Source organism: Anas acuta, chromosome 12 (genome assembly GCF_963932015.1).
Source record: "Anas acuta chromosome 12, bAnaAcu1.1, whole genome shotgun sequence".
NCBI lineage: Eukaryota > Metazoa > Chordata > Aves > Anseriformes > Anatidae > Anas > Anas acuta.
In genome coordinates this window covers 13,152,823-13,175,526 of record NC_088990.1, presented here as the reverse complement: position 1 = coordinate 13,175,526, position 22,704 = coordinate 13,152,823, and the positions used below count along the sequence as shown (strand labels likewise).

Here is a 22,704-nt window from a genome sequence, read left to right as displayed (position 1 = left end):
GCTTTTCTGCAGTCAGACAGCAATGACATTGATAACTGCTTTGTTTGGACTTCTTGGAGGACTCCTGGTTGGATCTGGCAGGTTTTTTCCACTTTTGTTGCAGATAGCAGTGGTGAAGTAGACCAAATCAAAGCCAGCAGTGACCTCAGGTCCTTTGGTGGAACTTCCCACTGGCAATATTCCTTGGTGTTGGCTGGTGGTGTGTTGTCTATTCCTTCTCCCCACCACCTTCTTCCACAGCTGGCTAAGCAGACAGGATGTGTTGAGGGAATGCACAGTTTGTTCTGAAGGGCTGATACGACTTGCCTGAGATGACACATTAGAGTCAGGAGTAAAACCAGACTTCTGCTGCCCAGTCGTGTGTTTTAACCGCTCAGTCTTGCTCCCCAGGATGCTTGGATCCTGTAGGAAGCAAGGCAGATGGAGCCAGGCGGCGGGTCCAGCTCCAGCTGGCTGCCAGGGAAAGGGCGAAGCAGCAGCACCACTGACCTTGCTGATTTATTCATTAGACAGTGCTTAGAAGAAGGGGAGGATTGATTTGTCTGTCAAATGCAACACCAAGCCATGCGGCCTGCAAGAGGAGGACTAATTGTGCCGCTGACACAGAGGCCAGCACCGACTCGCACAGTCAAGCACCTTTTTATTATGTTTTCCTGCTCGTCAGCCCTTCTTCTTTTCATCTATCCTATTATCCTGGGCAACGTATTGATGTGAAACTAAATTGAAGTGGTTATTTTGCCTGTGAAAAAGAGGAAAAAAGCCTATACTGAGTGGGGTGAGACGTTGGATCAGTGTCTGTTACTGCTGTTTGGGGCCAGTTTGAGGCCACCTGCCCATACAAGCCATGGCAGCACCGCGAGGGTAGCAAAATGCCTTCAAGAGGCTGAGTCCCTTGTTCAAAAGCATTTTGTGAACCCTTAGGAAAAGTGTCCCAAAGCACTCAGGATGATGTAGGTTCTCGATTCTTAAATTCAAAGGATTCCTGAAAGCACCAAACTGCCTGCATGCCTTTGAAATCACTGCCAGAGCAGCTATTTTATTCTATGAGAAAGGAGACTTTCTGTAAGTGTGGTGCAATCGCTCTGAGGCTGCAATTCCTGAAGACAAGCAAGGGATGAATTTAAATTGGCCGCTTCACGTGTAGGTAGTGGTGCTGCTGGGGTGGCTCTGCATGGTTTCTGAGCTGCGCAGGCACTGTCAAATCCAAATAGCAGGGTGGTGAGCACACACGCGCCTGGCTGGACTGCAGCACGGAGCAGACGTGAGCTCATGGCCTGTGATCCATCATGCAGATATGCTCCAAGTTCATGTCCTCGGTGTGAAATGCTCGGGGTTCTCCCAGGGCTTTGTCTGCAGCCCCTGCCAGTTGGCAGGAGGAGCTGTTGGTGCTCCCACCAGCCCCTCGGGATGTCAGTGCAGCGCTGTTGTCTCAGCAGTCTGGTGGTGCTGGTCTGTGCTGAGTGTCCCCACTCTGTGGGGCCAAATACCTGCCTCTGCTCCCCTGGACTAAATGCAGAGCGAGCTGCTCTTGGTCCTCAGCTTTTCAAGGGTGCTCTCATGGCGTGTCTCAAACTTTTATTTGTCTTCTCTGGCAGCTTCACCTACCCTCTAGCAGAAGACTGTGGTCTGTTCCCCATGGAGCTGATGAGGTTTCAGTTCACGTGGGATACCTTGGGAGAGCTCAGACTTTGTCTCATCCTGGGTGGCTCCTGCTAAAGGCTCTTAATCTGGGCCTGGCTGGCAATCTTTAGGGGTCACTACAGTCACTTGAAAGATTTCCAATGCCTGCAATGGGTGCTGAGTCAAGCCCGCACCGAGGACACGGAGAAGAATTCCTTGTCCTTACTAATTTGGTTCCTGCATTCTCCCCCACTGTTCTGCTAAATGGACCTCAACCCTGATCTTGAAGCAAGCACTTTGCAGAAATTCACACCCCTACGGGACGAGAATAGCTCCTCCATTTACTTGCAGTGTCTCCTTTCTTTGCAATTTCTGCTGCTCCCCCGTAGTTTTTGGAGGCCGTTTATCCTGTAGTTGCAGAGTGTGCCTCCCCTGCTGTAGCTCCTTGCTGTCATCGGGCTGTTAAACATGATTCCATCTTGTGTTGCAAAAATAACCAGCTTTTAATTATGTAGAGGAAAGGTGTTTGTAAAAGCCCTTCAAAGCCCACTGTCTCTGAGTCCTGTTGCAAAGCAAAGGCGGTGTGAGCCTGGCAGTGTGCGTGCTCACAGTGAGCTGTTCCTTTAAGCCATGTATTACACCCTCCACCAGCATTTAGTCATGAACGAAAATGCCAGCTGAGAGATTCCTGGGCTGTTCTGAAAGCAAAGAGGGATTAATTTGAGCAAGAACTGAATGCCTTCCTCCCGGCTCCTTTCATCCCCACGGAGATAAATTAGGGATACTCTCAGCATGAAGGCTCCACAGTTGGAAAGCCAACTGTTCTGCAGAGATTTTGGAAAACGTTGTGGCTTTGGCAGAGAGGGCATCAGTGGAAGTAGCCAACAGCCTCCCAAAGGGTAAACCCCACCCTGGGTCAGAGAGAGACTGCTTGCAGTTTGACTTGGTGTTTTCTGTCTTGCTGTGATGCTTTTAGGATATTACAGGGACTAATGAATCAAGGGACTCCACCTACCCATTCTTAAGACTTCCTTTTTGCTATGATACCCCTGTGAAACAATAAGAGCAAGGGCCTGTGAGAGATCCCTTAATGCCTCCTTGATATTACCTTCAATTTACAGAGTCACTAAATAGGATGCCTGCTAACAGATGCTTTTTTCTTGTGCCTTTTATTTTCAGCTGTGCCCTGCTTCCTTCTCCTTTATAGTTCTTTATAGTTCCTACCCAAAGCATCTCTAAGAGATTGCTCTGCATTTGTCTAACACCTGCCAGTCCCCTGGGGCTTTGGGAGAGGCAGTGTACTCTGCCGTGGGACCCTGTCCCTATCCTGTGTCCCAGAATGTATGTTCCACTGGGCTGAGATACTGAATTATTGTACTTTTTTTTTAGTTCTCCTAAATATTCTGCCTCTCCCTGTGGGCCTCAGATAGGACCCCTGTGGGTGTGCTGTAATGTGAATAACAGATGAATGTTTAAGAGCAATTACTGCCTTTTTCTTGTAGATGAGAGACCCTTGTGACCCAAGCTAGTCAGATAACACGGGGCAGGTATAGCGGCAGATGCAGGCTCTCCAGTTGCTATGTCGCATGCATTAGGCTATTTCACACTTTCTTTTGGGGTGTTTGGGGGGTGGGGGCTCTCCTAGGCTTGGTTACTTACCTGGATTTCTGGGGGGGACACACCTGCTCTAATGGGAAATCATGCAAGATTTTGTGTTTTCCTAATTTCCTAATTCTCTGTGCCTGCACTGTGATGAACTTGGAAAAGCTACAGAAATAAATCTTTCTTACTAACACCTTGGTGAGGCTGGAGTGAGAGAGCCTGGGAGTGGGTAAACCTTGGTAACAGGCCTGGCAAAGAACAAGTGGATGAGCTTTTGGCCAGAAGGGTCGGGGAAAAGGCCAAAAGGAGGTAGGATGGCAAGGGACAGAGAAAGGAATGTGCAGATTTCCCTCCCAGCTCTGCTCCTGCCTCGAAAAGCAAACGTTGGTAAGTGTTTGCAACCTGCCTTGCCTCAGGGTCCTGCTGGTGAGATAAGAGGAGTGGTCCTGAGCTACCGCGTGGATGCATTTGTGCAGGAAGGAACAGGTACCTGCGTGGTGGTGTGGTCTGCTGGGTGAAAGAAGGGCAAAGCCCTCTGTGGGCATGGACTGTACCAGCCAGCAACCTGCTGTGTTCAGCTCTGCAAGTCTTCCTGCATCAAGAGAGGCCCATTGCGAAACCCTTGTCCACCACCCTGAGGACAAGAGGGCCCCGGAGGTGAGACAGCGGAGCTGTGCCGTAGGTCTGTGCTGGCAGTCCCTGTGCTGGCAGTCCCTGTGCTAGCAGTGCATTTACATACTGCGCGCTGCCGCTGGCCTTCCTGCGAGCCTGGGGATCAGGCAGAGCAGCGAGGCGTTCAGCTGGTGCGCCGGGACTCGAATCCTTTACAAGTCAGTTCATCTCTTGATCTTGAAAAGACAAAAGTAATGAACCTCTTGAAAGCAGGTTGCTGTTTGTCCTGCTGTACTACCGCATTGTTTGGACATCAGTTAGAGGAGGCTGGAGTCAAAGCAGAAACCTGTTGAATGAATAAATCGGCTTAGAGAGCTTTGTAGCGATTTATTCTGCTCTTTGGTCCTTTGGGCTTGTGTGCAGCTCATAAACGAGCTTATTATTCTATCATGATTCATAGCTTTGTAGCAGGAGCAGAGGGTATATGCGCCGCCAGGGAAGACAGAGGCTGGAGACGGAGTATGTGAAGTGGAGATCAGGCAGAGGGCACGCAGGAATATGGAAGATGAGGGAGAAGCAGAGGCAGCTCCTGCAGGCAGCAAGGAAGCAGCAGGGCTGGTGGATCGCTGCGTGTACGATGCAGGAGATGACCCTTGGAGATCAAGGCTTAATAGTGTCGCTACTCCTTGGCATTCATCTTAGAGCTCAGAGATCTCCCAGTGTCAGGAGGGTGCTTTAGAGATCTCTTCCTGATAGAAAGCTTTGTGGTGTGCTCCACACAGGCCACCTTGAGGGAGACTTCAGCTCTCCCTTCCCAATCCTGGGGCTTCTCTATTCTACTTCCCACTTTGTATCCCCCATCCCAGCTGCCTTCCCTGTTGGTGGCAGGGTTTTGGGGCGTATTGCCTTAGCAAAACACCAAGGCAACTTACAAGCCCCTTCTGTTTCCCTTGGTGACGTGTTGTCCTACTTGCAGTGTCGCACAGCTGGTTTGTGCATGGTGGGGGCTCTCTGTCACTGGAGATTAACGCTGCAAGCAGCAGGCGGCTGGAGATGGGGCTTCAGGATGTCCTAGCCCATCCTCCGTGTGCCTGATCAAATCTGTCAGTCAGTCTCCCTGGCAAGGGAGCGACAGCCCAAGCCAGGCTGCTTGGCCAGATGCTGTGGTATGTTTGGTGTTCCAGAGCTGTCAAGGACAAAAGGAGAAGCTCCAGCCTTCAGCGCCTCCCTTCACTCTCCCTGCGTGAGGCTGAGTCGCACCTGAAGGGGATGGTGTGTGGCTCCGGGCGCAGGGAAGGAGCGTGTGTGCATTGTCTTCCGTACCCAGGTCAGTATGTGTTGCCCATAGGTGGACCATGTGCTCTGTCATACCCTGTATTTTCCCAGACTCCCTCAAAAAGGGCAGAGCCTGACAGCTGCTGGTGCAGGGCTTGGGAGGCCTCCTTCTGCACATCTTTCTGGCATTGCAGTGGGACTCTATTCCTTTCTTTTGGTTGAATACAGGAATTATTGTGCTGAAGTGATGCATCCACAGTGACAGAGGGCACAGGGAAGTGATGGAACAGTCATTCCCGTAGTGCTCCCAGAGGTGCTGTCCCGTAATCCCTCCATACATTTTGCATGCAAGATTTAGACTCTGGAGGTGTGATTTTGTTCTCTGCCTGTGTACGTCGCTGAAGTTTGGGTTGATCCCATCCAAGCTAAGGAATGCAAATAAACCTTGAGCACAGTTGTGTGCAGCAGTGATGGGGTCGCAGCTGGGCGGCACGCAGTCAGCACACTGGGGGAGAGCAAGAACTCAGCCTGCCTAAGGTCACCCACCTTCTGGCCATGCCTTCTCTTTCTGGTTATAAAATGAGCATGGGATGACTATTCTCCTGTTCTCTTGGGTGTTTAAGGTAATGGAGGTAAATGTAGAACTCCAAGCCTAGATGGGAACCCTTTTTGAAATGTACGAGGAGGCAAATTGAACAATTTGTGAGCCCGTGGCTCTTTGTGCAGTGTGATGGCTGGCAGGCACAGCGGAAAGACCTGGGAGGGTTGTGCAGGTAGTGTAGAGATGCGGGTGAATTTATGCTTTGTTTGCCTTGGCTGTAGAAGAGCAACCATGCTATGTGAGATCCAGTGCCCATCGGGTCAGGATTTCTTTCTCCTGCAGTGGCAAATGGTGGATCCCTGAGGAAGAACGTTAGAAGCAGGGTGAGCATGTTGTGGCACCTCCTTCATGTGTTCTCACTGCCTCCAGAGATTTTTTACTTTTTTAACCAGACAGAATTTCATTGTATTTCTCAGCTCTAGATGGAGTTTCCTTCCTTGCATTCTTCAGCTTATGAGAATTGATAACATCCAGCACCCTGCAGCGAGGAGTTCCACCACTCACGTCTTGTTGGTGTCTAAAACACACGGCTGCCTGTTGGCTTCATTCGTACGATAAGCCTAGTAAATCAAGGAGCTGGAGGTCCCTGGGCAGATATTACTGATGCCTCTGAAAAGTGGGTTTTGGTGGAAGTGTGAGTCAGCACAATGTTGCCTGTAGCTTTGAAATGTCTTCACGACTCTTGTCACAAACATTTCTTTTTACAAGGCTCTGTTTTGCATCTGCCTGTGCTCCAGGACGCTGGGAGTTCGTTGAGGATGGATCTGCACATGGGCATCTCTGCAAATTGCCTGGGAAACGGTAAGGCTAGGAAAGAGAACTGATTTCTTTTTCTCCTTCATGCGGGGTCACAGTTGCATGCAACTGTGTGTTTGACAGGCTCCCTTCACCAGGTACTGAGGATAGTTTGCTCTATTTTGCTGGAAAGAAATGTAAATAAAGGTTCTGCTGATACCAGAGGAGCGCTCAGCAGGCTCATCGCTCCCTACAGCACTAACATCCAAGCTGAAAAGACTGCGTTTATGTTCAAAGAGGTAGGAGAAATATAGGATGAGGCAGCTTATACGTGTAGTGATTCTAGGAGTATGTTCAGCGAGAACTGACTTGGTTTCTCCTCACATGTGTAAGCCATGAGACAGCTTTCAGAAAGAGTTGGGAGCAAGAGGCCTCCATCAGAGGGATGAGCCCAATCCGGGGTGCACACAGCTTGATGTCACTTTGTCAGAGCTGCACCTGCTTGTGCCAGCTCTGAGGGTGGCCGAGGGCCAGGCAGCGCTTTGTTAATCAGATGGGAGATATGGAAGTGAGTTTGATTAAAGCTGAGAGCCAACATGTGGGGGAACAGTGGGAGGAACCACTTTGAGCCAGTGGAGGAGAAATCTGCTGGAAAAAAAAATGATGGGAAAGGATTTCTGCTGTTTGGATGGATGAAAGTAATAGGAAAAGAAAAGCTCAGAGAAGGCTGTGGGTCTTTGGGAGATGTGATGGGTAGTGACAGCAGTGGGCAAACAGCCAAATTCTCTTGTCATCGCATTTCAGATCTACTATGGGGAAACGCTGCAGCAACTTTTGAGAAGAATGGCAACGCTAAAACCCAAAGACTTTTCCTAGCAGTGTGCCCCTCTGCTTAGCAGGACATGCAGCATAAATGAGGGGTCTGATTCTGGGGCTTGCAGGCTGTGTTCTCTTGTATGCCAGAGATCCTCCTGAACTAAGAGTGGAGGATTTGGCCCTGTGCTGTGCAGTGCTCTCTGAAAGGCTTGTATGTTTGTAGGATGTTTGAGCAGCGCCTGGTGGGCTTTGCTGTACTCCATCACCAGTTTTCTCTTGGCTTCACTGTAGTTTTCTAAAAGGAAAACATCTTTTTAAGAGATTCTTGTCTGTGGCGTTGACCCCCAAAACTAATTGGTTTGTCTTTTTAGTGAAATATGTTCCCTCTGGTTGCTGAGATTGCTGTAAGCTGGTAGATGAACAGTGGGTAAGGGAGGAAGCTCTGAATGGACTGAGAACAGTCACCTAACCCTCCTGTCCTCAGGATGTGACTCATTAAAGCCATGAGGCTTGGGTAAGAGAAAATACAGGGATGGGGATGGGGAAAATGCAAACTGCATCAGAGGCTTGAGCAAACCATTTGAGACCTGGTATGATTGAGTCACACTGCAGGGAGGTAAGAGTCTGTCACACGTGCCCACTGTAGAGAGTATGCACAAACCACAACAGCTGGCTGCAGCATATGGAGCATCCAGAAGGGAACAAAGCTGAAATAATTCCCTTTCCTCTGCTCTCTGCTTATTCCAGCCCTGACTCAGGAGAGCACTGGGGGGACAGTTCTCATCTTTTGGCCTGTACTTCAGGTCCCACTGATTTCCACGATATATCGAGTTTTGATTTCACTATTGACTTAACGAGTTTTCTGTACGGGTACTTGTGCCTGAGTGCTTTTAGGGTACAGCATCCCTTAATCATAGACCCCAGGAAGGCTCTGTCTCCACAGCAACTGGTACTGTCTCCTCTGTGGAGCTCAGAAAGGGTCCAGCATGCAGGCGTCCACCCTTGGTCCTGGACAGGAGAGGGTCTGTAGATGCGTCTTCATGAAGCAGGCAGTGAAGAAACACAGGATGGAGATGTCTTGTCACGGTTGGCTAATGGGCCACTTCTCGGGTGAAGGCATTTTTACTTTCCTTTGGAATTGATCCGGTTTTTGGTTTTAAAATCAAATGTCTTCCCTCATCTGCATGCTACACATGTGGGAATAGCTGCCCAGGAAATGGAGGCGATAGGCTTGCTTGAGCCTTCAGAGAATCAGAGCTTTTCTGTTCTTAAATGCTTTTCCCCTATCTCCATCAGGAGATGCAGGGGCTGAAGGGCACAAGTGGATAATTGCGTCCCACAGCAGTGCACTGACAGCAGAAAGGAGTTGTGGTGTAAGCAACTGATACATACGTGCGTGTGTGTAAAAATGAGAACGCAGCATAAGCGATCTCACCTATCCCTTCTGGCTTTAATACCCAAGAGGGTGATTATCAGCTGCTCTTACACAGCAATGCAGTGGTGGGATTGGGCAGTGCCTGTTAGCAACCTGTAACAGAAGAGGAATTCACAGGAAAGCTGCTTGCTTTTTGTTTAAAATCATTCTCTGTGTGTGCACCTAAGTGTGTGTGTGGGTTGTGCACTTGCCTCAGCGTTTTTGGGTGGGCTGTGAAGCAAATTTCCCAAGCAGTCTGCACCTCCTGCTATGCAAAAGCTGGCCAGAACATTTGTTAGGTTAGTAAAATGCATCTTTGTGGTACCCTTTAAGCAACTGCCTCATCTTACATAAAAAGGTCTGTTTGTGATTTGTAAGACTCTGTCAATCTGTTGGCTCCTCTGATATCCTAAGCCTGTTAGTTCTCCACCCATCTACAAAATTTTCCAGGAGAAAACAGGAGACAAAAACTGAATCTCTAATAGAAGAGACAAAAGAAACCAACAAGCAGGAACCAAAATAATCAAATAAAAAAAAAAAAAAAAAAAAAAAAAAAACACACACTAAAACAAAACCTAGCCCAAAGGTTCTGGGCTCTATTTTGGATGCAACAAGACAGGCTACAAAAATACAGCAGTGCTTCCCCTGCACCTCCCTTGTAAGCAGAGCACACCTAATCTCTATCAAGCTCCCCCGAGGATGGACGGGGATTGTACCCTGTAAGCAGCTTGTGAGCCCACAGGCAGCCCTCCCTGGAGAAGCAGCCTGAAATGAGTTGGAGCAGCCGTACTGCATGGTCATTTAGAGCTGGTGAGTGCTGCTGTTTGGGCTCCTGTGACCGTAGCCCCTAGCTCTCTCTGTGCTGTTGTTGAGCAAAGGCCAAAAGATGCAAGAAGAAACAGAAGCAGAGACAGGAAGGAATTTTTCAGCAGACCTCATCACTGGCGTTACATCTTTCTCAGCTCACAGGCAAAAGCATAGCCTTGCTATTACCTGCTGTTCTCAGAGGTGCATTTTGGTCTTGTTCAAATAGTCATTCTGCAGCATTTTTTAATATGGTCTTCATAAGTCTTTAATGCTAACATAAAAAAGATAATGAAAACAGGCAAACAGACAAATCACATTGCCTAGTGCTCTGCTTCATCACTGATAAAGCAGTCCCCCTCCCCGACCCCTGCAAGATTTTGACTTTGCACACTGCTGGTCACTTAAAGTTTAATTTATGAAAAGGAGAAAAAATAAGTTGCTATCACAGTACCCAAGCGTAGAAAGAAAGGAAAAGCCTCTGTGAATTCTGCATGGGGCTGTGCAAGCAGGTCATAATGTGATTTCTTTCGTTACAGCCCTAAACCTGCCTTCCAGTTTGATCGCAGGGCTCAGAAATATTTTTGCATTTGATAATGTCTCTGTTTGGCTCAGCCACAACTTCCTGCTTTGTGCTGCTTCCCTTCTGCGGTGTTTTTGGGGCTGGGTAGTGGAACTCTGTCCCTGTCAATGCTGTTTGCATTGTCCCTGTTGATAATTACCTGTATCACAGTAGTTATTAGAGGCCCCAACTGTTAGGGACTCGGTGCGTGTACGAGGCAATCTCTGCCTGAGGAGCTTAAGGTCTAAATAGGCAAGGCAGATAGAGGAAGTGTTATCAGTCTTATTTTTACAGAGAGCTTAAATGACCTGCCGAAGGTCACCCAGGGAGTCTGCGGTGAAATCATGACTGGAATACAGATCTTCCATGTTTTATTCAAGCATCTAACCCAGGCTCCTGGCTGAGGCACTGGTTTGTGAAGATGCTCTGTGTGTGTATGTCAGGGAGCAATTCTGGGTCGTGCAGTGGATTTGCATGTGCCCTACTGCTCCAGGCACATCCCTGAGGAGCTTTGGGTGCTGTAGCAAATGTATGGGTAGCAAGCAGCAGCTGCACACACACGAGATGCGTGCTCACCTGGAATGCACATCTTAGCGTAGTTCAAGGACAGAGCCCTCAACAAGGTGGCAGGAGTTATTCGCCTTCTTACTGAAGCTTTCACTGTTTCTGACTATGCTACGAGAACATCAGTGCTTGAGAAATGTAAGAGAGGGTGGTTGAGCTAAACACAGCAAAAACCTTTCTGGTTTTGGGGCTGATGAGTGCAGTCCTGTGGCTGCTGTGCCTACTTGGATGGGTCTCAATCTTCAGAAGCCACTAAGAACCTTGAACTGCACGAAAGCCAGCACTTCAAAATGTTGTTACAAAATACACACTTAAAATAAAAAAGGTTGTGAGGTAGCATCCACCAAGAAAAGCAACTGCCCTGCGGAGCTTCCTTCTGCTAGAATCATTGGTGAAGGACTGGAGAAAAATGGTAATCCTTCCTCTAATTCCCTTTCGTAAGGTGAGGAAGTTCCCTGGGCTGCCCCCTGCTATACCCAAGGGTGAGGAAATGGCTTCTCCTGTGCTGGTTGATCAGTGCCACGCAGAGGTCTTCTGTCTTTGTGTTTGGCTGTAGGAATGCCTTACAATAGTTTTGATTGTAATTTCCTGGAAACTAGGTACAGGTGGAAGTAATTTTATTTTATTTTTTTTACAGAATTAGAGCAACCACCTTTCTTAGCTGATTGTTTTAGAGGACATTTTAAACTATTGTTTTCCTTAGCATTTCTAGTCTACATTTCCATTGCCCTCAAGTACAAAATTCAATTTTCTTAAGAGTCAATTTTTATCTAAAATATAATACTTATTAGCAGTTTCAATGCATTTCAATGTGTCTTTGTTTTTTAAAATTATTTCATAAAACTCTTTACATGTATAATTGAAATTGACTTTAATTTGAAACTCAGCCTTAACAGAGTCAATATTTCTGCAGTGTGTCTCAGCTTGTTTCTCAAGGAAAATATTAGTCCTTTTTTGCCTGTAAAAGGAAGGAAGGGACGTGAGGTATTCCATGAGTTAGGAGGATGAAGACCTAAAATTTAAATAAGTTTGGCCAGGTTTGACTATAAGGCTGTTGAAGCCTGCATTCAACACACACATTATCAAGTCTCTCATTATATGCTGTTGTCAGGGTACAGTTCAACGAAGCTTGTTGACAAATTTTAGCCTTTGAGTAATGATCATGGCTTCCTGAGAAGTCAACAGTTTTGTGGTGAGTTGTTTTCTCAGTGGCTGAATTGGATTAAGGCAGTTTAGTTAATTGCAATGTGAAGCCAGATATTTGAGAGCTAATACATTTTGCTGGATGCAATTCCTTTTTTTTTTTTTTTTTCCCTGAATGCTGTGTTCTTAGATTAAAGTTGCATTTATGGCCAAATGATTTCGTCTTCAACTCTTTTGTAACTTTTCAAATAATGTGCTTTGCTATTGTTTTAATTTTAAAACTTCATCCCCCCCCAAAAAAAAAAGCTTACTGTGGAAGGACCATAAGTGGCTTGGAGTTCTGAAAGTGCCTCCCAGTGTTGGTTTGCCTGAAAGAGCTTAAAAATTGCTACCGAACAATCCAATCCTCCTCCCCTTCGCTGAAGTCTCTTCGAGTAGTCTAGGAGTATTTCAAAAAAAGAAGCCTTTTCAAATGTAGTCTGTGGAAATGCCCCGCGGGAATGCTGAGAGATAAGGCAAAAAGATTTCCAACTTTGGAATGCAGCCGTCTTGATCAAAGGACGGTATATCCAGAAATATACTTGCTCTATGAGATATTCTTGTATTCCATTAGCCATGGGAAACAAAACTCCACATACAAATGCATATAGACATTACCAATTGCAAGTGGGGATGCTTTGCCAATATTTAAATAATTTCATTACAGTAAATCTTTAACTTTTGACAGTGTTCCAAATAAAATTTTCAGTGCTGCTTTCAAAGTAATCAAGACAACAATGGGTTGTTTCCTTTTTCAGCTTTGTAGTTACAAATGATTATTGGAAATATTTTGATATTTCCAAAGTTTGTAGCATCCGAGACAGCAAATAAAATTGTCCTTCTCCAGAATGTCTTTATTTCCTGTACTGAAGAAGAAGGTAATATGTTTTTGTCAATAAGCTAAGATTTTTGCCTTATGAAGATGCAGTGTTTTAGCTATGGGTTAATCTCGTAGAAACAAGGTTATTTAATTTGTTGCTGCATTCAAGAGATCCATGCAAACAACTCTGAGTAGCGCTGTTGTGTGCCTTTGTGGTTTCACAGAAGCTACTTTGCTCCTGTCTGAATTTCCAGCCAATAACCCTTTTCAGGTATGTTGTTCTTCAAAGCTGTTCTGCAGTAACCTTATGATGTTTTGTTCTCATGCTGTCTTGCTCATGGTGGACTGTCAGATGCAACTGAGAAACGTTTTCTGCAAAACCTGTTGTGAGTCTTCTGGCAATTATAGCTACCTTCAATGATTCACGCGAAATCACTTACACTCGTTTTGGAAAACACTAAATCTCCAGGAGATATCTTGAGCTATTGCTAAAAAACCTGCCGCTGCCTTCAAGGTTGTTACCTGACTAGGAAAACAAAAATAAGTAAAATCTTAGACTCATTTTTGATTACAGATCTCATTCTAGTTAGTGGGCCCACAACCCGCAGATGCTGGGATTTACAGGGACAGAAATTAGGCCATGATAAATGTAGGGGGGAGAATCATTATTAGAAATTGACAGGCTCAGAAAATACAATATCCTAGGTGAACTTTTCTTTTAAAAGTAGCTGTAGGCTGCCCACTTGCCTTTGGATCCTAGTGGTGGTTGAGGCCCTGCCTATATACAATTTCTAAAAACAGTTAGGGCACACTGGTCCTGAAGATGCTATATAAATGTGAACTACTGCTGCTTGAGACCACTTACCCAACACTCGATCTCAAATAACAAGACAGTCTGGGGAAATGAAGCAGCCTTTCCAAGACAGGCTGAGTCACCCTGGACTGCCTCTGAAGGAGTGAGTATGTGAAGTACCTTTCTCAGGCAGCTCCAGCCCTTCAACTCTTACTCATTGATTTTCTCCATTCTCAAGCTGCTGCCTCACTGCAGAATCAGAGTGAAAGGCCTTGCTTGCTTTTAAGAAAGTCTTCCTCCATCTCTTTTGTCCCCTGAACTCTTGTCCTTTTCTCATCTTAAATTGTAAGGGGGCTCTTTTTCTCTGCTGTGCTGCTGGCAGCTCTCCTCTTGCAGCCCCTTGGCCGCTGGGGTATCCTACACTCAGAAAATCAAGGGCTCTACTGGCAAGGTCTGCCACCGCATTTCAAGCTCCTATTTTGCATCTGGTAGCATTGCATAGGTGTAATGAAGTGAAATAATACCCTCATACTGCAGGTGTTTGCTTTTCATATCACCGTAGCGAACTCCTGCCGAGCTGTTCTTCATTGCCTTTCTTGATATGAACTGGGTTGCAAAAATACCACCCAGCTCTGGGGTAAAATCAAGCAGAGCTACCCTCACCCCCTCATTTCTGGCCTGCAACCTGTTGCAAGCTTGGTACAACATTTAACAAAAAATTGTCTATGCATTTCCAATGAGAAGAAGAGAAAATTTGAAAAGTCTAGGCTTGTTCAGGTTGAATGCTTGACATAAACAATTTTTTTTCTGGTATTTTATTTGAATCAATCTTTTACTTCCTGTAGTTAAAAGTGAATAAAAAAGGATGTCTTCTAACAGCAAGGATCGAGGGCCACCCTTTGCTTCGGGGTTAGCTGGAAGGAGTGAAAACGTGCCCAGTGGTGTCTGTGTGCTTCTACGGTATTGGGAAAAATGGATTAAATGTGCATCAGAGCTGATTTCCAAGTTTGTTTGTAATCCAGGCAACATATCTGTATGTCCAAATGTGTCACGATTAAAAAAAAACCAAAAAAACAAAAAAAACAAAACAAAACAAAACAAAAAAAAACCAACTAGGTAAAGAAGTTAGCCTTTGGAAATCTCCTGAGGGAAATAGTTTAAATCCTGTTTTTTTTTGAATCTAGAGTGAACTGGTAAGACTGCTGGTAAAATTCAGAATTGGGTGCCATTCAGTCACGTAAAGTTCAAATGATTTTCTGAGAGAATCAGTCACTCGGGCACACCTGAGTAAGAAATACTGCTCAGGTACATACCAATCCTTCAACTCTGTGTCACAAGGCAGGCTCCTGGGGGCTTTTGCTCATTTGTGCTGTGGAAGTGCTGGAAACCTGCGGCTTCCCCTGGATTCTGCAGGCCTGGAATGAGGTCCCCAGCGAGCAGACAAAAGAGGACAAGGGTAGTGGAAACCTTTTCCATCCTGGCCTTGCCTGAGGCACTTTTTCTGGTGCGTGCAGGTGTCAGTCACATTTCTGTGTTGGTGGTGCTTAAAATGGAGGCCCAGGCCCAGAGCAGCTGCTGCTTCTGCACGTCAGAAGGCAGCCCAAGTGCTGTGCTGCCTGCCTCGGGTCCCTCACCCTCACAAGGACTGCGAGTTTACCAAACTCATCTCACAACAGAAGGATGATGAACAGCCGCAGCCTGCCCTGAATGCTGGGCTACGTGCAATGAAAAGCAGAGACGCAACCTCCTCCCAGAGCAGGGGATGCCCCTGGGCACCCGCTGCGATGCTGAGAGGGAGCGAGAGGATGACTTTCTTGCTGATGAAATGCAGCTTTGCTCAAGGGACCATATTATTGCTGTTATTTATTATTTATGCACTGCTGAAGGTGTGTATGATGCTTTATAGTGCAATAAAAAAAAAATGACCGGTGTCCAGTCCCTCCGGATGCTGCGCCACTGCCGAAGTGTTGCAAGGGGGCAACTGATGGAGCCGGTTCTCCCTCTGCTACAATGCCGAGGTTCATTAGTGGTTCATTAGTGTTGCAGGGTGTCCTCCTCAGACCACGAAGCAGGCTTGGCTGGGGGTGTTAGAGGAGCTTTGTCACTGTTTTGCACAATTGTGTAGCGGTAGTGTTCGCAAGGGCACGTACCCTGTTTGATATGCATTCAGAGTCTGGCAGCAGTGGGAATGAGTGAACAATAAAAGTGCTGCTGTCACAGCCCCAGTTTTTTTATTTTTTTTTTTTATTTTTACAGATTCTCAGCCATCTGGTGCCTCACCAGCTGCTCTCAGTGCAGCATGAAACTTATCTCAATTCAGGAACCCAGCCCCTGAGGAGGGTCAGGGTGGTGGAGGTGAAGGAGCGTAACTGACCTCGTGTGTGCGGTCTGTAGGACAGACCCAGACCAGATGCCAAACTCCAGAGAGGCAGCAAGTAGAGAGAGAGAGCAGGTGAAAGAACTGGAGATCAAACACATGGCCAGCCTCTTGTTAACCATCTTAGGAAACGCTGGCTGTGGAGGTATGCTGGCTGGGGGCAGTGGGGCCTGGGTAGACCCCAGGAGATGGCCATGCCAGAGATCTGACACCTCCTTTAGCTAATAGTAGGTTGACAGAAGCAAAGGAAAGACATTCCCCCCAAGGACAACGGAGACTTTGTGAGGTTGGAGCATCCTTGCTGATGTGCTGCAGCCAGCCCCATTTGCTGCAAGGCCAGTTTTGGTGGGCAAAGGAATGGAGCCTGGTGGCAATGTAACTGGGGGTGGTGGGGAGAGAGAAGCAAGTCCTGCCTTGGGGAAGCTCAGCAGCTACCAGCAGGCAGGGGAGCAGAGAAAGGCAACTGTTGGAAATCTGCAGGGCTAGGGAGTCCAAGAAGCCTGACTGATGAGAAGGGGGCATGTATTGCTCACTGTCTTTGAGGCATCTAGTTGAGCATTTCCTAATTTCACTAAATCTGATTTTTATAATCCCCTTGGGATCCAGGCAGCTGACCTGGATGCTCTTCAAGCCTACCCCTTGATCTCTCCCATGCCTGCTCTACAGAAATGGGTGATGCTGGATCAGGTGAGGGAGGAAAGGGCAGGTTGGCCATGTGAGCCGAGGGGGAGTGATCGGGTCCCTTCTGCTGTGTGTGCGCCACTTCAGACCACTCAGAGCACCCTCCTCCTGCTTTTATGCATTTTCCAATTAAATTTTCTCCACGAGGAGGAGAGAGGCACTCGGAATCCATTAGCATTAGTAATTATGCAAACGCTTTGGGGAGTTGACTGCCCATCCTTACATATAATTAATGTTTCTGGTTGTGAATGGAGGGTTTGCTATTTTTTCCCCTCTTTTTGTGCTGAAACAGGGTGGGGTAGAGGTGCAGAGGGGTGACGTTCTGTATTGAATTTGCATAATCAGGAGGCCTGATTGGGTATGCATGAGGATAGGGGCCGAGGGGCACCTTCTCCAGTGCACACTCTGTTAAGCTGGTGGGAAATCTCGGGAGGGAGATGCAGAATGCAAAGCGAGGGCGAGTGCAGCGCAGTGAATGCAGGCAGAGAGACTCGGGTTTAGGAAGCAGGACCTGGGGAAAGGAGGAGGCTTGGGCTGACACAGATATGTGCAGGTGTCCTATGCCTAGCCATGCTTAGCCCATCCTTTTACTTTGCTTGCTTGCTAGAAATGACATAGGGAGTCTGTAAACAGGTTACAACCCTGGCTTTCATCTCAGGGGCCACAATTGCAGGCTCCAAGGTGTGTGTCAAGCAGGTAACACCACAGATACTGGATACTCTAAGCATGGCTTTGGCAGGTGGTCCAGGTACTCCAGACTCATTTCTCCTTGGTCTCCATCTCAAATTTACCTGGAATCTTTTTCCCATGTCCCTGGATGTAGGCAGCCCATCACTGGCCTCTAGCCTTCCTTGAGAACTACTGTGCTCTGCTACTCCTCCACAGGAGGCTTATACCTCTTGGCTTTGACTGATCCAGGATGTATGGAAACATAGCTAGTGAAGAGGGATCTACAGGAGTGGGCAAAAGATCCTAGAGAAAAATAAAATGGAAAAGTGGAATGGGTTTCTTGTGACGTCTCTCATTTTGGTCACCATGGGCAGGGCATGAGTTTTCTTTCCTCAGTGGTGTAGCTGAGAAGGACGTGGACAAACCCTGATTGTCCTGCAGCAGCTCAGCAAAGGTTTCCAGAGTACACAGGGAGAAAATTGGCTTTGTTTCCCAGCCTGTTATCCCCAGAGCTTGTAGAAATGTGTCAGATTTTCAACACATTCCAGTAACCCTTGAAAGAGGTGAGGAGGAGGGCACACACACACACAATAAAGAAACAAAACAAAACCCCTGAGCTTCTATGAGTTTGTTGGTGTGTGTTTGTGTATGTTTAAAGAAGAAAAGTAGGGAAAACCCAAAATTAATGAAACATGTTTCAAAAAAGTAATAAACCAGCCTCTTGATAGTGGACAGCATGAGAGGACACCAGTTTATTCTGAAGATTGTTTTTTAGTACAAGGAACCTGAGGCACAACTGGATTCAGTGCTTGCTGAGTAGTTGTTCTCTGACTGGAAGCTGCGTTGGAGATTTGTAGCTCTGAGGTTCACGTTGCTCAGTGTTTTGTAAAGCACTTACACATTTGGTCCACTGCTCAAGAAAACCCCTGGGGCAGACTTTCACTAAGTAGAAGCACCTGTAAAACCTACCATGTACATAAAGCCAAAAGATCTGATGTGCTTAGACCACAAACTTTTCTGAAGGCTGAGAAAGGTCCCAGTACTGATTGGGAAGGCGATCTCTGAAGGGTTGGATGAAATCCCAGAGGGCACTCATTAGAAGGAGAGCGGCAGTTTTGGGGAATTTGTTGAAGGACTATGGTAAAACCATAGCAGCACATGATCGTGCTGCTTTATGTGGTAGGGTGGAAGCTTCCCGGCTGTGAAATGGGAAGATGTCAATAGCTCTGCTCTGTCATCCTGCAGCAAAACGTGCCACTGGGGCACCAGGACAGCAGTGAGAGGCAGCCTTACTGGTGAGAAGAAAGAGGAGTTGTCTGGAAGAATAGTTCCCCATGGGAAGCAAGGTCAGCTCAGCCTCTCAGGGTGGTCCCCAGGCCCAAGCCTGGGTTTCTGTTCCCTGAGATCAAAGCTGCTTACAGCGTGGTACCAGACAGAGCTGTGCTCTGTCCTCAGAGCAGAGGAGATAAAGTAAAGACCTCGCTGGTCCCCAGAGCCAATGCTGAGGGCAGGAGGGCTAAAAGAAAGGACGAGGGAAACGATCATCAAAGCAGAAAGAGAGAGACTGTGCTGAGGACAGGGACAGCCTAGAGTCAAACAGAGGGAAGGAAGAGGAGGGGAGGAATAAGGCTGCTAAGCACGCTGTGTCTGAGCACCCAGGGAAGCGAACGTACACTGTGCCCGTCGTCCAGCAGGACCATGAACTGCAGAAACTGTTTCCAATGTGCTTCTGCCCTTCTAAAGGGTGTCAGTCTCCTGTAACAGACTGCTCTGTATTCACTGAAGTTAGCAGCTGATGGGAGGGTTTGAAGATGTCCCTGAATGATTCTGTGGGAAAAAGCAAAGACCAAGGTCCCCTCTTAACTGTGCTCGACAGCAGCTCCACAAGGTTCACATCGCTGCTTTGTGTAGTCGTGGCATTTTCTTTCCCTTTTTTTTTTTTTTTTTGGTGGTGTTGGGGGAGGATTGGGGTGTGTACGTGCAGCAACGAACACAGAAACACACCCATGGATACATGCAGGCACGCTGCGCATGCATGCACCAACGCTTGAGATCGCTGAAGGCATAAGTTAAATCCCACATCAAAGCGGAGAGCTATTGGAGCAGCGCTGTTCAAAGGCACCAGCTTCCTTCCTGGGAAAGACAGATTGTCACTTTGATTAAGAGATTTTAACTAGAGAGGAAAAAAGAAAAGGAGTGAAAGAAGGGAGGAGAGAAAAGAGACTTTTCATTTATACTTTTTTTTTTCCCCCCCTTTGGCCATCCAAATAAGGTTTTGGTTTGATGAAAAAAAGACCCCAATTTGAAATAAGTTTAATGTAACAATGAATTATTTAAGGGAGAAGAAAATACAAGCCGCTGCCTACAAAAAAATAGAAAAAGCTATTATTGAAATGTCAGAACAAATACCCAGCTTGATCTGCATTAATATGATAAATACTAATATATTCATTTCCCCTGGTGCTTCTGGGCTTGCAGAGGTACATCTGCAGTGCGTTGCTTATGGTAATCAGGTCACAGCTTCAAAGGGAGACGTGCAAAGTGTTCTGGGGGATGTTGTGCGAGCTGTTAGAGACCTCATGGATCATGGTGTGGAGGTGAGGGGAGCTGATCGGGGTCTGCTGGAAGATCTCTGGTTGCTGGAGGAAATTGAAAATCTTGGCACATGCGCTGGTGGACCAACAAGTCTTGGGACGACACAGGGATCTGGTTGCTGTCTTCAGAGCTGACGTTTTGCTGTAGACACCTTAGAGAGAAAGGAAGAATGAGATGGAGAAAGCAAATGAGCTTCTTACCCTCTGTCTCCACAGTCTAATTCCTGCTGTCTCTCTGTGGCTGGGAATAAATGCCATGGGTGAGCCATAGAGCACAGCTGCAAACCCACCACCATCTCAGTTTCCACCTCCGGCGTCTCACAATGAAGTTTTCAGGAATGTGAAAGTGAAGCTGATAGTTTGAAGCATTAAACCTTGTGGTTTTGGAGTCTTAACAGCCAGGGAACTGCAAGAGAGTGTTTTTAGTAGCGACCAGTGTTACTTTCTGCAAGGCATCGTCTCCGCCTGCCCTATCCTTCTCAGCTGTTGGGCGAGAAGTTCTGCTGTAAGGTGCATCGGATTTACTAGAGTCAGCACCACACGTGCCTTCGAAAGAGAACCCTGGAGATCAGACCTGGTATGGATTTCATTTCTCGCCAAGGACTGGATTCAGACAATGGTGGTGCAACAGGATGTCGGCAGGCCCCAACCGCTGAGAATTAAGAGAGCTTATTTGGGAATGATGTGTTGCAGACAGGGTTGAGCTGCTGTTTCCTGACGTTACAGCTGACAGGTGACTGGCAGATTGGTAGTAACGTTTAAAATTGGGATGCAAATGAATCGAGCTAGACTTCTGGTGGGTAGAATGAGTAGAACGGTGTAAAGGATATGGTGAGGGCTAGAGGACATGGTGAGGGTTAGTGTTAGATGAGGAAATTGAAGCAGAGAGAAGCTCAGGCAGGGAGTGGAAGAGAGGCATGGGAAATGTGCTTGGTGGGAGGTTTAATAATACAGATACCATAAGCATGGCTTTGTCAGGTGGTCAAGTGCCCACCTCAAGGAAGGATTTATTGCACCCAGGGGAATTCAGTTGATTGTGGTGCCTGGAGCTTCCAGGCAGACAAACGCTGTGTTCAGAGCCTAGATAAAGCTAGGAAGGGACCTGCAGGAGCTGTACCTGGGGTCTGTTGGGATAATCTGGACCTACTTGAGAAGCTCCTCTTCTGTGCGTGTGTTCTCAGTGAAATGCTCCAGTTTCCAAGGAGCACTAATGTGCTTTTCCAGTAGATTTTACTCACAAATGCATAGAGTTTTAGTCCATCTGCTTCTGGCCCTCTTTCTCTCCATTGCCTGAATTCGAATGTTTAATGCTGGCTTTTGGGCACAAGCATACTGCGCCCAAGCTACAGACCAGTTCCTCAATTAAAAGATGCATATGCTTTATTATTTATACATTTTTTTTTTTTCCTGGAGATGCTCCACAGGGTCTGTGGTTTGCTGGAAACCCTCAGTGACAGCCCCTGGCTTTGGACTCCAGAAGGCAAACGCTCCCAGTGGCCATTTTCAATCCATTCACTGGGAAAATGTGATTACTTCTTATTTATTGGAGTTAAGTATTCCTGCTCGTAGCCACCGTGGCATTAAAGTAAAACGTTCAGCATTTAACACGATGAATGCAGAGACACGAGGCTAAATGCGGCGCATAAAATCTTTATGGGGCTGTAAACAGACGCCCAGAATATTTTCAGCTGCTCTGTGGTGAGTCAAAGGGGGGTCCCCCCCTCTGCTCCAGGTGCCCCTGGAAATCAGACACGACCGTGTCAACACAGCTTTGGCCTGCGGAGGGGAAAGGGCCTGGGGACCAGAAAACGAGGCAGTCAGCCTGCTGGCAGGCAGCGCTTTTACCAAGGCTGGCCTTGGCCACGCTTGGTGGCTGTTGCTGCCTCAGTGCAGATCCGGGGGGTAAACACGCCGCTGCTATCAGCTCTGATTGCTTCAGAGCAGCTTTCTTCGGTGTCAGCCTCGGATAAACACAGCTCAAGAGAAAATCAGTTCAGAGTGAGTTTTGTCAGCTTCAAAAGAGATTCATTCCTGGTGTTGTCAGTCACGGGAGCCTGATGGCTGAGATTGGGGAGGAAAGCAAGGCCTGTAGGCACTGCAACAGATATTGTTGCTGGAACTCAGGGTTTAAAGACAAGATTTAATCTGGAAAGTGGGTTTCTGTAGACTCTCTCCCCTTTCCGCTTCCTCACTCATAAGGCCCGATGCCCCCGGGCACATTCAGCGTCCTGTGCTCCTTCGTTGGCTTTCTGACCCACCCTGAAGTCCCCTTCATCCCTCCTGCTTCAGCTTGACACCAAGTGCAATGCTGAATAAAGGGGCTGGGCTCTTGGCCTTGCTCTCTGTGGTGTTGTGGCCAGGCTGTGTCCCTGCCTGTGGACGGGTGCTGGAAACCCCTCAGCAGAAGGAGCACCTCCCGTGCCTGAGGAGTGCGGCTGGAGGCTCAGGGAGCCAGGGGCAGAATTTGCTCAGCTCAGCAGCTTCTCCGCAAGGAAACCCAGCCCCTGGGTTGGGGCAGTGGGGCACAATGAAACCCAGAGGTGCCACCCAAAGCGACTGTGCTCACGCCTGTCCTTGCTGCATCCCGTGCCACCATGAGACATCTCTGCAGGCTCCAGGTCTGGTTCGTGGTAACTGAGGAGACAAAGCTGAGACCAAGCTCTCTGGTACTTTATTGCTTTGATAAAAGGCTATAGAAAGCATTTAAAAAGCCTCCTGAGAAGCACTGAAAGAGCATCGTTCCCACAAAGTAAAGTCAAAGGCCACAGTCCCATATTTCATGCCGTGGAGTGTAACTGGTTGTGTTTGTGCTGCAGGCGGGTCAGCACGGCACCGACTGACCTTCCCCAGTCCTTTCCTGCCACGCGTTGGGCTCACTGACAGACCTGAGAGAGTTCCTCCTGGGGGCTGGTCTTATTTCTTCTGCTCGTTCCAGAGCTGGGTCCTGAAATTTGGAGTGGCATATCCTCAGGAAGTTAACATT

At 47.4% G+C, this 22,704-nt stretch overlaps 1 long non-coding RNA gene across 2 annotated transcripts in view; it reads left to right on the top strand.

The window, feature by feature from the left end:
- The window catches only part of LOC137862875 (uncharacterized), a 30,056-nt gene extending 12,431 nt beyond the window's left edge, over positions 1–17,625 (top strand). Inside the window, exons 3-4 of one of the 2 annotated variants that reach the window (XR_011100567.1) lie at positions 6,419–6,511; positions 7,250–11,952. This is a non-coding gene — a long non-coding RNA (uncharacterized lncRNA). Of the gene's footprint in view, positions 1–6,418; positions 6,512–7,249; positions 11,953–15,656 lie in introns of those variants that run through there. The other variant, XR_011100568.1, reaches the window with a different exon arrangement.
- The last annotated feature ends 5,079 nt before the right edge of the window (positions 17,626–22,704 follow it).